This window comes from Bacillus rossius, chromosome 14 (genome assembly GCF_032445375.1).
Source record: "Bacillus rossius redtenbacheri isolate Brsri chromosome 14, Brsri_v3, whole genome shotgun sequence".
NCBI lineage: Eukaryota > Metazoa > Arthropoda > Insecta > Phasmatodea > Bacillidae > Bacillus > Bacillus rossius.
In genome coordinates, this window is record NC_086341.1 from 9,859,145 (window position 1) to 9,872,690 (window position 13,546).

Sequence of the window (13,546 nt, forward strand, 5' to 3'; positions counted from 1 at the left end):
AGTATGTAGTATTCATAATTTTTATCGTGCATGTATTGAATCAGACATTAAATTATCTATATGTTCCTTAAAACAATTAGGTCCTTGTGTGTAATTTTAAAAATACTTACAATATTTGACTGAGTTTACAAAGCAAAGAAAAAAAATCCCTTTCGGCACAGTCTACAGGCCAAGGTACATTTGAAAGTAGTACTTATTTCACCTGGAAATATTTTCTATAAACTCCTGGAACACTTTAAGAATTCAATGTAGCCTACATAATATCCTATATGTTCTCCAATTTTGAAAAAGAGAGAGATTTAACATTTTCTCATATTCCATGTAGTGGAAATATTTTGAATGTTTGTAACTTAATGTATCCAGCATTGAATGTGTTAACGAATTTCATATTCAGATAATATCTCTCATCCCTTGCACTAATACGTGGTCGTATAAATTTTTTTTTTGGGCAAAGGTTTTAGGTAACATTTAGATGGTTGTTAATAATTTCCAACTAATTTGATACTAAGAAAGTTTTAATTTTTTTTAATTTTCAACCCCTGTTTTTATGGTAATAGTTCGTTTCATCAAAAATTGTTTCAGTCAAAGGTTTTAGATAAAGTTAAGCCATGTTATAATAAATTTTAATGGATATATAAAAAATTCTTCGAAAATTTCACTATGGTAATGGTTACAATAGGTAGGTAATATTTCTTTGAAATCTACATAAAAGTAATGACATTTTATCTTTTCTCCTATTGTTATTTCTCCCCCTTGCATTAATGGTTTGTATTATCAAAAATTCTTTCAGACAAAAGTTTTTGGTAAACATTATAAGATTTACAAACAATTTGAATGGATTTAATAGTACACCAACTAAGGGAGTAGGTAATTGATTATTTTAAATTTCACCCCTCATTTTTTCAAACAATTGCAGTAATGGTTCATCTAATCAAAAATTGTTTCAGACAAAAGTTTTAGATGAAAACTATAAGATTTTCATAATATCTGAACAAATTCAATGTTGTGCCTATGAACCAAGTGAGTTATGATTTTTTTTTTGTCCTCCAACCCTTGTTTTCTCAACCCCTTACAGTTATGGTTGGTTGTATAAAAATTTATTTAGACAAAAGATTTTGGTATTATTCCTACAAGTTATACGTTCTAACAGATGTGATATATTCCATATTATGGGAGTTACAGCTTCCCCCCCCCCCCCCCCCCAAAAAAAAAACCCATTTCTACGCCGGATATTGCCCATTAAGTAACTCGACTGAGATTTTCCACTACTAGATTTTATGTATAAGTTTGGAAGTAATTAGTGAAAAATTGTGACAGTTATCATGTCCACAAAATTGTGATGTGTGTGTATGTATAAACGTTTGTTTTGACACTGGTTTCGGGGTCTATGGACCATGAAAAAAAAAAAAAAAAAAAAAAAAAAAAAACTATTACTTCACAAAGTGCAGCACTATCACACAACCTAGCACTTCGAAGTCGCCAGACAGAATCAAAAATTTCCCACACAAGCCAAGGACTTGGTGTTGCGATGACCCCATGGATAAAAGGTCCCTTTACGGAAAGTATGTACCTAAATGGTAAACCAGCCCACATTCAACCCGCCTTGAAAACCCCCAGCAAAAATATTGTTCATGGTAGTATAAAGAGAGCAAGATCTAGGCAGGGGTCAGTAGTAGGTGGTACACTAGGTTGAATATTGACCAGGGCCTACAATGTCTTGATCATCGCCTCCCTGCCAAGAAGCTTTGCACAGCGTGGTTTGGCCAACTTTCCTCTAATATATAGAAGCAGCCACAATAAATGCAGTGAACAGCCAATTTTGATTTAATTAACATAGCTGATACTGATGCCGATTAATTACAAAATTAATTACATCAAATATTGCGTATGAATTTCTTCATGACCTGCTACTAACCTGTTTGTTCTACTCATCACTTAATTTTGAGCTAGCCGGAGGTGGTGAGTGGTAACAGCCTCAGCAAGGCATGTGTAGCAGGAGTAGGACCGTGAACCGCGCCGAACACTAGCCAGAGTAGGTCAGTGCAGCGTAGCGGGTGTAACCGCCTGGAACACCATGCTGGATATCACCCGCGTGATATATTCACAGCCGGAACTGTTTTCTGGAGTTAAAATTTCACATGTCTGTAGTTACAGGAAACATTTAAAAGCGGGCAACACACCAACCGTCTTTGTAAGTTATTGGCAAATTGATGAGAAGGGTTATGTGTTTAGAGAAACTTGACTTAGACAGGCCACCGATTGATGCGCATCTCCTACGCAAGCTGCCCCGGACAGTGGTCTCCTTCCGCCAGGGGAAGGCAGTATCGGCTAAGCTCTTCTCGGGTAAGGTTGAGTCTTGCCGCCATGGCGACCAAGCTTTTCTGCAGCCGACAACCAATAGCAGCAATAGTGAGTCCCTCAGCTGATCATCTCGTGAGCTCTGCTGCTTTACCCACACAGCTCATTTCGTGTATGGGCCGCTACATTTAATGGTACGTGCAACAGTGCATCTTCAAAACAATCTGTGAAGTTATGCCGGGACATGACTGTCACCTACCGGCCTCTTTGTAGTGGATTGCTAGGATCAGTCATGTGCTCCGCAATCAGCCTGTGGGCATTTAACATAAATTGACTCTGTGTACTGTACGTGTTAAGGTAATGGTATGCATGCTCCCCTATGTCACACATTTTGTACATCGCTGCACTCATTTATTCGTAGGATGGATTCTCTATGTGTTTCCACGCCAGTGGTGTGCTACTAGTAGTATAGCTTTCACAGTTACCCACTGTACTCTCTTTGCGCTCCGATTGCCTAGTCATGCATCGTGTGACTCTGTGATCAGATCACCGAACAGCTGTGGTTAAAGTCAGAAGATCCTGCAACGGTTTAGGGACCCGGTTGCTTTCCGTCCGCCATAACAAGACTTGAAACAGTAGGTCCACGGACTTCACGCAGAGGGACAGGTCACGGCGTAGTTGCTGTAAAGGGCGTGCAACAATAAGCCATTTGTACCAATGTTCTGAGTGTGATTCCGTAGTGTTATAAGCGTCCTGTGGGGAGGGGGGGGGGGGTCCCACCCCATGGTATTTCTGTCTGGCCAAAACCGCTATTGTCTGCACGCAAAGCGGTGACATCACGTTCAGAGTTCCCAGAGAGTTATTGCCCTGTGAGTTGGCAAACGGGCACAGCACCCGCCATTGCAACCCTTATCGCAAGTGCAGGAAGTATAATAAACCCGCAACTGTATGTTAACTGCGAGGCATTACCCTAAATAGACTTATAATAAAATTTAATTTTTTAGAAACCCGAGCATAATTTAATTTTTGATTTTTTTTTTGTTTAATTATAATTCTTGTCAAGGACACACTGGACATAATATTCCCTAACATAACAATTCCATATTTACAGAAATTAGAAACAACTAGAGAATGAGATGTAGATAATGACAAAAACCATATTGATTTAAAAGATTTTTTTTCATGGCTTTTTATATGTTTGATTTAAAAACCTGCCCTTGTTTTAATATCACAGTGTTATAGAGTACTGAAACTATTATGATTAAGTTTGTTTACGTTTTGCATTACCGTCGCCTGTTGCCATCATCATCATAAGGATTCTATTTAAGTACATTCTCAGGATGTTTGTTCACAAACAGTGTTTTGTTTTCAAACAGTATTTTATGTCTTTTGAGAGACGTTTACACTATAAATTGTATTTAAATAATAGTTTTATGAACATTTTCAGTCATTAAATTCAGTTTCTTTTGATTTTTCGGACAGTGCTTCGTGATTGGCTGAGGCTTGCTGGCGCCTATCGAAACGCCTGGCGCCGAGAATGACAATAAATGGAACGTTTCTACCGCTTGGTCCAGTGAGAATGCTCGTCAGGAGGTCCTGACGGCAGGGTTAATTTAAAGTGCAATTCGCGTATGCGGGCGCGATCGCGAAATTGTGTTTAACCGCGACACTGCCGAGAACATTTTGTGTTAAAAATCATCACGCAAATTCACCGCAAACGCCTACATTGAACTGATCTGTAACTGGTTCAGAGACAGCACCAGGTAGGCCAGGTTGGAAAGGTACGTTGTCGCAAATCCTACGCATTTTAGGCCCTATTGCACTACAGCAACAGTGTGATTTGTTGTTCATTACACGGCCAATAGTGCAAGTTAGTAAGTGTAAACTTTAGTATTAATGATATCAACATACTATATAGTACATATGCAGACAAACGTGAACATCCAAGACCAGTAGTCCAGAGTGTACTGTTTTGTGTAATACCGATTTTGAACTAACCTGAAACCCTGAGATCCTTATTTATTTGAAAACTGTGAGATTTAAAAAGAAACATAAATAAATGTTTGGTAGCTAACTATGCCCAACCTATTCGGAGATTTGTTTTAGGATTTTACCTATTCTTTTTATCTTAACCATTTTATTTTCTGAGATAATTAAGATATTGGTATTTTACATAACTAAGGGCTATTATTTTTGAATTAACAGTAAATAAAATCTGGCATTTATTTTCGAACATAATTTTTGTTGCCATTGTGTTCTACACCCACCATTACAGAGTATCAATAGTGTTATTGTTTTACTCGCCACAGTTTAATTCATTTTTCTTATTACACTGCCGTCGTCCGGGTTCTCGTGTTCGAGACCGGGCGTGTATCCTAGCGAGAAAACTGGCTCTTAGTGAAAATGTGTCCGGGAGGGTGCCAGGCTAGCTCTGTGTCTAACCAAATTTGGGTTCTGTGGATGCGTTGCCCCTGCGTGGCCCGCTAGGACCGTCGGTGATGTTTGAGGTTGGAGGGATCCCTGGTTGTCAACACGTCACAGGCCCTGTGCAGCATAACATACTGATTCCTAGCTGGGGTAGGGAGACTCAACACAATAACAGACACGAATTCGACTTTTATACTGTCAGTGACACGTCGCGCACAGAGTGTGCGGAGTGGATGTTTAATCGGTCGAACAGTTACAATTACAGTTTACACTTACGCGACGTAGATTGAATTACCCCATGAAATAACATTGAATTAACATTGAGTGCTCTGATGCACTGTCACTAATTTAAGCACTCACACCATTCGTGGTTAAGGGGGAGGTTGATTGGAGATGGCCAATCCCGAAAATTGATAGTTTGGCGGCTCCCGAGTCCACCTGTGTGGACCGTGGTCCGCAGTTAAATTAGATGCAAGTTCTATACATAGCTGTCTTCGGTGCCTGTGCACTCGACGTTTAACAAAAATTCACTTGTAGCGGGAGTCGGCCCGTGCCGTATGGTTAACTACCCCGCATAATGTCTAGTGCGGGGAGTTTAAAGTTAAGCGGCTGGGTTAGGCCCTACACCGTAAAAGGACCGGGGATGCACGGGGAGTTTATGCAACGAAAAAAAGATTTGGTTTAAATGACTATAGTTACCAGCAATAATGTTCTGTGGAGTAAAGGGTGATGACTCCCCATGGAACGCACGTCCGCCCCGGTTCGCGAGTCGCTCGGTACTGGTGTTTGCCCTTGGCGCGAGGAAAGGTCTCAGCGTTCTCTCGCACCAAAGTTGCTAAAGTTCTGTTATTCGGAAATTATTTTAATAAGAAGAAGCTGAGAGCAGCTCTAAATTTACACATTAATTATTAATAACTAATCTGAATTACAGATTTTCTTTAATAATTAGGGTTGGTATAATTATGTAAATTAAGTTTAAATATTAAAAGTTACACCACAGACTGTTCGTCACTTTCTGACTGCTCTAGTGGCTATTCACACATAAAAAACAGGGAGGTAATATCTACGTTAACATAACGCTATAATTAATTAAGGCTGAAGGCCGCAAAGGGACACTCACAAACGTATTAATGTAATTTCACATGTGAGTGACTCGGGCACTCCTGCGTCGCACTTTCCTTGGGCGGGGGTTTTAATAAAAAGAGGCATTACTATTAAATAAGGCCTGATTTTTAATGAATTGAGGTCGATGTGTTTGATTAATTACGTACGTATCTTAGTTCTACCTGGTACTCAGGGGCTCGCCTGACACGGGGGGGCCATGGCTAGGGGTGCGTTCCGTTAGCGGGGTCGGATACTGGCAGTTGCAGGTCGGGCTTTGGGGTGGACTTCGGCCAGAAGACGTAACTATCATTACATAATTGTTTAGATAAGCAATACACATCTATACATTTACAAAGAAAATTTAAAAAATTGGTTGTCTGTAAAGTCGATTTACGGACGTGACGTCATAACAAATCATTGATGGAATGATTGTATACTTTTATGAATAAAATATAATAATTTTTATTGAATCATCACTATTTTGTACGAAAACAAAGGAGTGAAATGAAATCTACAATTTAATTGATAAATTTAATTTTATTTGGACTCATTAAATCAAATATTTTTATTACTTTAACGAAAAGATTTGACGTCGACCCAAGTGTCTCCTCGGCTCCCTCAGGCCGTTATGCCTCGTCAACGTCCTCCCTGTGTGTCCCCAGTGGAGTGCGACGACCAGGGACGCACCCGCGTGCGCCCTAGCATGCCAGTGAGGGTTATGTCTGTGTATATATATTTGCAAACGATCAAGGGTCTTAAATATAAATAACTTATTTATTCATTAATGTCTCGTGTATGTCTTTGTAAATAATTCAATAACTTTCTGAAGTGTTTCGCCGTAGTATGTAATTGCAGCCTGGCGCGCCGCGGGACGGAGCTCTCTCCCACGCCGGCCGATTTTCCCCTCCCTCCCCGCCACCCGCGGGCGCCGGCCCGCGGGCGAGCGGGGAGAGGCAGTCGCGTCCTGGTCTCGAGCGGCGACAGACGTGTTCGTTGCTCCGCGAGCCGCGCACGTTGCGTTCGGGATTGAACGTTCGCTCAGTCCGCAGTTGGTCACGGCAGCTGAGCTGCCACCGCGAATCAGCTTAGCCTTGTTAATTTACGAGCTATCGGGAGACGTGTCTAGCGGGCAGTTTCTATAACGTGAACGTGGTGCTACGAGTCTCTGAACTTTTCGCCGTCCACGGAACATTACGTAACGGGCTGCGTATGTACAGCGCTCCGTCTTCGGGCCCTCTCTCACTGGGTCAGCTTAGCATTAATAAACTTTACGATTCGCGTTGAAACGTATTTGAGAACCGCCCCGTCATCAGGGAGTCCGTGTCGCCGTGGTAGGGCACTTGTTCCGCGACGGTTCCGCCAGGCTGCGGCAGGACTTTATAAGCGTTAATAAAAGACGGCTCGTGAAATTCGTTAATGCCGTGTTCTGCTTGCGACAACCTACCAACATTCCTCGCAATCACTTCACTCTCCCTCCAGGTCCCGCCTTTCCCGGTCCCGGCCACGTTGGCCTGGACCCACACCTCTCCGACGAGGGCAGTACGGGCATAACAGGACATTTATTTCAACGGGAAAACGGGGACCAGAAGCCGAGGGACGTCAGATTATTTTAACTATAACTTTTATACATGTTTGCTATTTAACTTCTTCCAATCTGTGTTATTCTGTTAAGGATAGGACGATGATAGGAAAAGTAGGAAATGAATGGGAATGTTTCAAGTTTAATTTGCCTTGAAAAAGTCAAATCGATGGTTGTTCCAATCGAGTGGAAGAGATATAGATGCGGCGCAAGCGTACAATGAGCGTAACGGGACACAGTGTAACGGGACAATGTGCATTACGGGACACTTTTTCGTGCCTGCAGCCGGCATTCATCGATTTATTAGGGCCGGTTTTATGACCCCCGGCTAAAGTTCCGGCTAAAATTTAACCTCTGGCTAGCTCTTATTTCGGTTTAATGACTCCCTGTTAACGTCTATCTTTCAGTTAAAGTTCCGGCTAACCTAGCGGGTGGATGAACCGGCCGCTAGGTGCTTAACCGGAGGCTAAGCGACAGAAAATAAAATGGCAATGTATCAGGCGAGGTTAGTTGTTGATAGTGATGATGACCATTTGAGGAATTCTATTGAATATTTGCAGGATGCGATTGAATAATTTATTACTAAATATAAAATGCTTCGCCGTATTCGTCAAAATTTATTAAAAATTACATGAAAGTGTAGTCACGCTTTTCTATTCTCGTCGAGTCGTGTATTATTATTTGACTTTAATTGATCACGAAGCACTGACGCCGACCGCCAATGCTCCTCTGTCGCATAGACCGCTATGCCTCATCAGCGTCTCGCAAAGCGTGTGCACCGAACGCGCTCGTGCGCGCAGCAAAGGGTAGTGCGTGCGTCGAGGCGAACACCGTGCAACGAGTGCTGCGCCGGCGGAGGGATCCGGCCAGGTGTGGCATATCCTTCCGCCGCACTACAACAGATTATTATAATTATGTTTTCCACAGGTTTTTATTAAACATTATTTTTCATTAATTAATAATTCAGTCCTTGCAAAATCATGTTTCACTGTGCGATTTGTCCCGAACCTGGCCGGTTCAGTTTCCCGCGAAATTCACATGTTTCCGCGGGAGGGATGGCGGGGGAGGGGGGTCGCGTGCGGCGACACTGGCAGTGTCCTTCGAGAGCTCAACCAGGCCGGCAGCCTGCGCGCAACGCGGAACCTTCAACCTTTGCTTTCACCGACATGTAGTTTTCAATAGTGTAATTTCTTTTCAACCTTTCACGTACAGTTCCGCGGTCGGCCTAAATTTACCATGAGGTACTTAACTTAATTAAATCAGTGCTCCGAGATGAGTGTTCTACGTCTTACGTAAGTACTGTGGGGAGTTTTGTGAATTTACGTCGGCGCTTCACGCCCCCAACCTAGCCTACCGGCTACATAGTTTTGGCCCGCACGGGGCAGCCAGCAGGCGACGCGTGCCATCGGACATAATAACAATTCAGTCCCTGGGACACATCTAGACATCACGTAGAGTCGCCGGAGACACGGGCCTACATGTCGCTAGCCCAGTTTATTAAGTGTAATGTATTAGTGAAATAGTTGTTCGTCCAAATGTTATCTGTCACGTCAGGGTTTATGTATCATCGTCGTACGGCATTGAGCCGCCAAGCATAGTAACGATTCAGTCCCTGGGACACATCTAGACATCACGTAGAGTCACCGGAGATACGGGCCTACGGGTTGCTAGCCCAGTCTATTAAGAGCTAGGTAATAGTGAAGTGTAGTGTTAGTCAAGATGTCGTGTGCCATGTCAGAGTGTATTTTGTAACTTTCGCCTCACGTGTTCAAGTCCGCCCCTCACGCGCATTAAAATCGTGAGCCGCCACTGAGGAAGTGAGCTGCGCGTGTGACTAGTCGCGTCGGGCAAACCGTTACGGCCAGAACGGGCAGCACCATGTATTGGGCTGTGCTGTATTAAATTCACCAACTAAACTTTGTGTTATTCTTCAGGCGTCCCGAGTGGCCATAACAGCTCGGGGGGCCCTACTGCGTTAACCCCTACCTCTAGCCACAAGGCCGAACCTTCCCTGAGATCACGAACCCGAGCAAAACTCACGTCTAAAAAGTCAGAGGTGTGCTGTTAGGGGGCAAGCACACAAAGTGAACGTCCTGGTCACTGCATTTCTTAAATAGGTCTACATTTATGTGTGTTGAGAGGTTATCAGCAATGACAACTCTCTTACCGCTTTGCTTCTTCAATCTAGGCATCAGAGTACTCTCAAACCACTCCGTGAAACATACTGTATCAAACCAGCCCGATTTACTGCTCATATAGCGGCACTTGGGGGGACTGCCTTCAGTCCACGTGTTCCAATGTTGTGTTGCTTTGTATACCACAAATGGGGGCAGAAGTTCTCCTGCGGCATTCCCACACAGCATTAATGAAGTGCTTGATTTAGAAAAATTGCACACTTTCTCTGGGTATTTAGTTCCACGGCGACATATGACTTTCTTTTTCCCGGGGTCGTCTGTAAGGTTGGTCTCGTCAAGGTTCCACACATTTTCTGCAGGACAGTCTTTTACAACCGCTTCCAAATTTGATATGTATTCACGCACAGTCTGCTCATTCACAGCAGCTCGGCTTCGTTTGATGTTCGACGCAAAACGCTCTTGAACACGAGGATAACGCCTTAGGAAACTTTTTTTCCAGTCTTTTCCAGGTAGATTATTATTAAATTGGTTGACTTTTCTGTCAATCTTGTCCAAATAGGCCTTCACAATGTATCCCAGATCTTCAGAGGTTAGTGGGAATCCAAAATCGCTCATGGCTTCTACATATGAAACGAAAGATTCCTCTTCTTCTCGAGTAAAAACTGTTTGTTTGCCATGTGGTTTTTTTGTGATTATGTTTTAACTTGTTTAATATTGTTCGTCTTGGGATTTTGAACTGAACAGAAGCTTTCCTGTGACTTAATGCGCCAGTTCTGAGAGCATTTAAGCATTCCTCTAGAACTTCAGGGGTATAATCGGCATAGCGACGAGCTCCCACTTTCCGTTTGTATACTCGAACCATTCTGGAACAAATCCAGGCTATTAGTAATGTTACCTAGTCGTTGGAAATTAGAATGGCAACAAGAGCTTAAGGAAACACAGAGCAATGTATAACACATATTTAGTACGGCATGTACAGAGATTTATTCACACATTATACAAACACATATAATCCTCATACATTAATATAAATTTTCTTATTATGTTGGCTGTTACACATTACTGCTACAATTCATGTTCCAGCGATTATCAACAAAACACCTGAAATAAACTTATACAAAATTACGTACCATTAACTACTTTTTAAACATTTTCTCATAACTACACGAATTATTCCTCAATAAATAATTCTAACTGAACCTTTTTTTTTTTGTTATAATTACAAATTCTTTTTAATACAAAATACTTAAACCTTCAATTACAGATCAAAATTAGACATTGTTTTAACAGTACCAGAGACTTAGGAACGAGATATTTCTAACACAATTTAAATTTCAACACTTCTCCCCAAATAAAATTGGCTAAAATCTTCAGTGTCGTTTTAGTGATAGCGGCGAGTGTTTTTTATTTCCGTTGATCCTTGACCTGATCACCCCAGTCGGACCGGAAACATCGACGGAGCGAATGTCTTTATTCTACCTCTGCCGCCGTGCTGATTCCCTGATACTTGCACATTTTCGCCGGCTCTTAATTCACACTATTTGGTAATAAAACGAACACTATACTAGTGCAGAAAATTGGAGACAAATCACCTAACATGCTGTTGCTTGAAATTATTTTAAAACAGTTTTTCATTAAAAATTTACCTCCTTGTTTATGTTCATTGGTAGTCTTAAACGCCACGACTGGTAGTCCCGCTAATGCCACTGCACTACGCCCTTAATGTTTTAATCAAGTAGTAACACCTTTTATTTTCACCGTATTAATAGAACGAGAAAATATATTTTTTTTTAAGGTATTGCTGAGCAGAACTCTGTTATGCTCCTAGCCGCAAACCACTTCATGACCCTCGGCGGAATTTTCTATGTTCCCCTTGGTCATTTTACTGCAAAGTCCGACACCTACTTTTTACTTCCGAAGTCCCGTGCCAACTTGCAAATTGTTTCTGGGCTACCACTGAATTATTACCAAGTCCGTAACTGACTTGTATAATTTGCGGCCTCTCTTACCGCCTTTTTCGGCATCCATGCGCAGCTTGAAGACCTCAGCGGGCAGCCTTTCGGCGTCGATGATCGCAGGTGCGGGTCGTGGTCACCGCATTATTCACGCAGCCGGTTGAGAGAAGACTCTGTGGAACTCGTGCTAGCAGCCTGCTTATATACTCGCTGCGCTCCATACTAAAACAGCGAGGAATATTCTGGACATCCTGAATCGGAAACGCGGCTCGGAAACTTCCGACCACGTCCACGTGCTCCGATCAAAGGCGATTCGGCACGAGTGGACCCGAGGATCTGCTATCCAACGCGCATCAATTGAAATTCGCGCGCCGAGTCCGTGCAGTGTATGGCGGGTGGTATCCCACTAGCCCGCAGGGGCGAGTTTCCTCGTTACGCAGTACCAACCTGCGTAACAGTAACACAATAGCAGTGTAGTAAAACAACAGTAATGCTTCATGGATTAACTTAGAGCAGGCATTTAATTGGCATTTAGATCCATACAAAAAGAAAACTAAAAACAACATGTGATGTGGGGCTACTTTGCCCCAGATTTCAACTGGAGCAAAGTAACCCCACTTCTCAACACAAACTAACCTAAAATTTTGTTTGACATGGAAATCACGTTCAAATATGTGTTATATGCGAAATGACTGCATAAATAAAGTCATTATTAGCTTAGGCAATGAAATATTAGTCTGCTTACCTTCAGAATTACGCTGAATCTCGTACAGGTAACACTTTTTTGGAGGTAAACTTAGAACCACGTTTGCATCATCAACTTCAAACTACCAAAACAATTAAACAAGATGGCCGAAGAGCACAAGATTGTATCTAAATGTGATAAGTGATGCTACCTAGTGAGGAAACCTGTAACTGAGTCATTACGTTACACTAAACTGCCACTAGATGGCATTGACATCTTTTCTCAGAAGTGGGGCAAAGTTATTCCCCCAGGAGCAAAGTAGCCCCGACTGACGGTATGTCAGGTCTTGTAAAAATGTATTTCTTTCGTATACATTTTACAATAATAATTATTTCACCATTGAATATGTCTAGGATCTCTCTACTTACTAAATTAAAACAGCAAGCATCCTATACCACAAACTAATTCCATCAGGATCGGATTAATTTGGATACGTTGACGACAGTCGTCGTACCCTCCCAGATACGGAGGCCGTACCTGGCCACTGACGCGGGCCTGAGGGGGTATGTTTTTCCCCAGTGAACCATCTGTGTGGTGCATCGGCCAGGGACGCACCCTCGTGCGCCCTAGCATGCCAGTGATCCATTATTAGTGTGTAAATTATTCTATGTTGTATATATTTTTGCCAAATGACCGTGAATTTTTAATAAGTGTGTAAATAATGTAACCGTAATGTATTAATTATTGTGTAAATAGTCTTGTAATTTTCGGAAATGTCTCGCAGTGTTGATATGTAATCGCGGCCTGGCGCTCGTCCGCGTCGCGGGGGGTGGCCCTCTCCCACGCTGGCCGATTTCTCCTCCCCTCCCCCGCAGCCCGTGCGCGACGGCCCACGGGAGGGCGGGGTAGGGCAGTAGTACTCAGGACTCGTTCAGCGGCGGACGTGCACGCCGCTCTGCGCTGATCGCGAGGCGCGCTTACCGAGCTCGCGGTCCGGCGACAGCGCCACTGTACGGGCTTGTGCGGCAGCAGAGCTGCCTTCGTTTGCCGCTCACACGGTTGAGCTCACGAGTTACGAGTTACGTCATGGGTCGAACATCATAGGACGCAAAAGCATAGTTACGCACCGCCAAACTTTCGCCATCATTACGAGACTGTACGTGAAGAACCGCACACGTGTCACGCGCCTTTGCAGAGCATTTAGCAACCAGGAACTTTGTTACGTGGGAGGATTTCTAGTTCGTGTCGAGACGAGTGGGTTGCACGAGACGGTTTTCGGGAGTCCGGGTCTTCGTGGGAAGGGCGCACACCCCGCGACGGATCCGCCAGGCCGCGGCAAGCTCTCAGGATACAATAAAGGGGC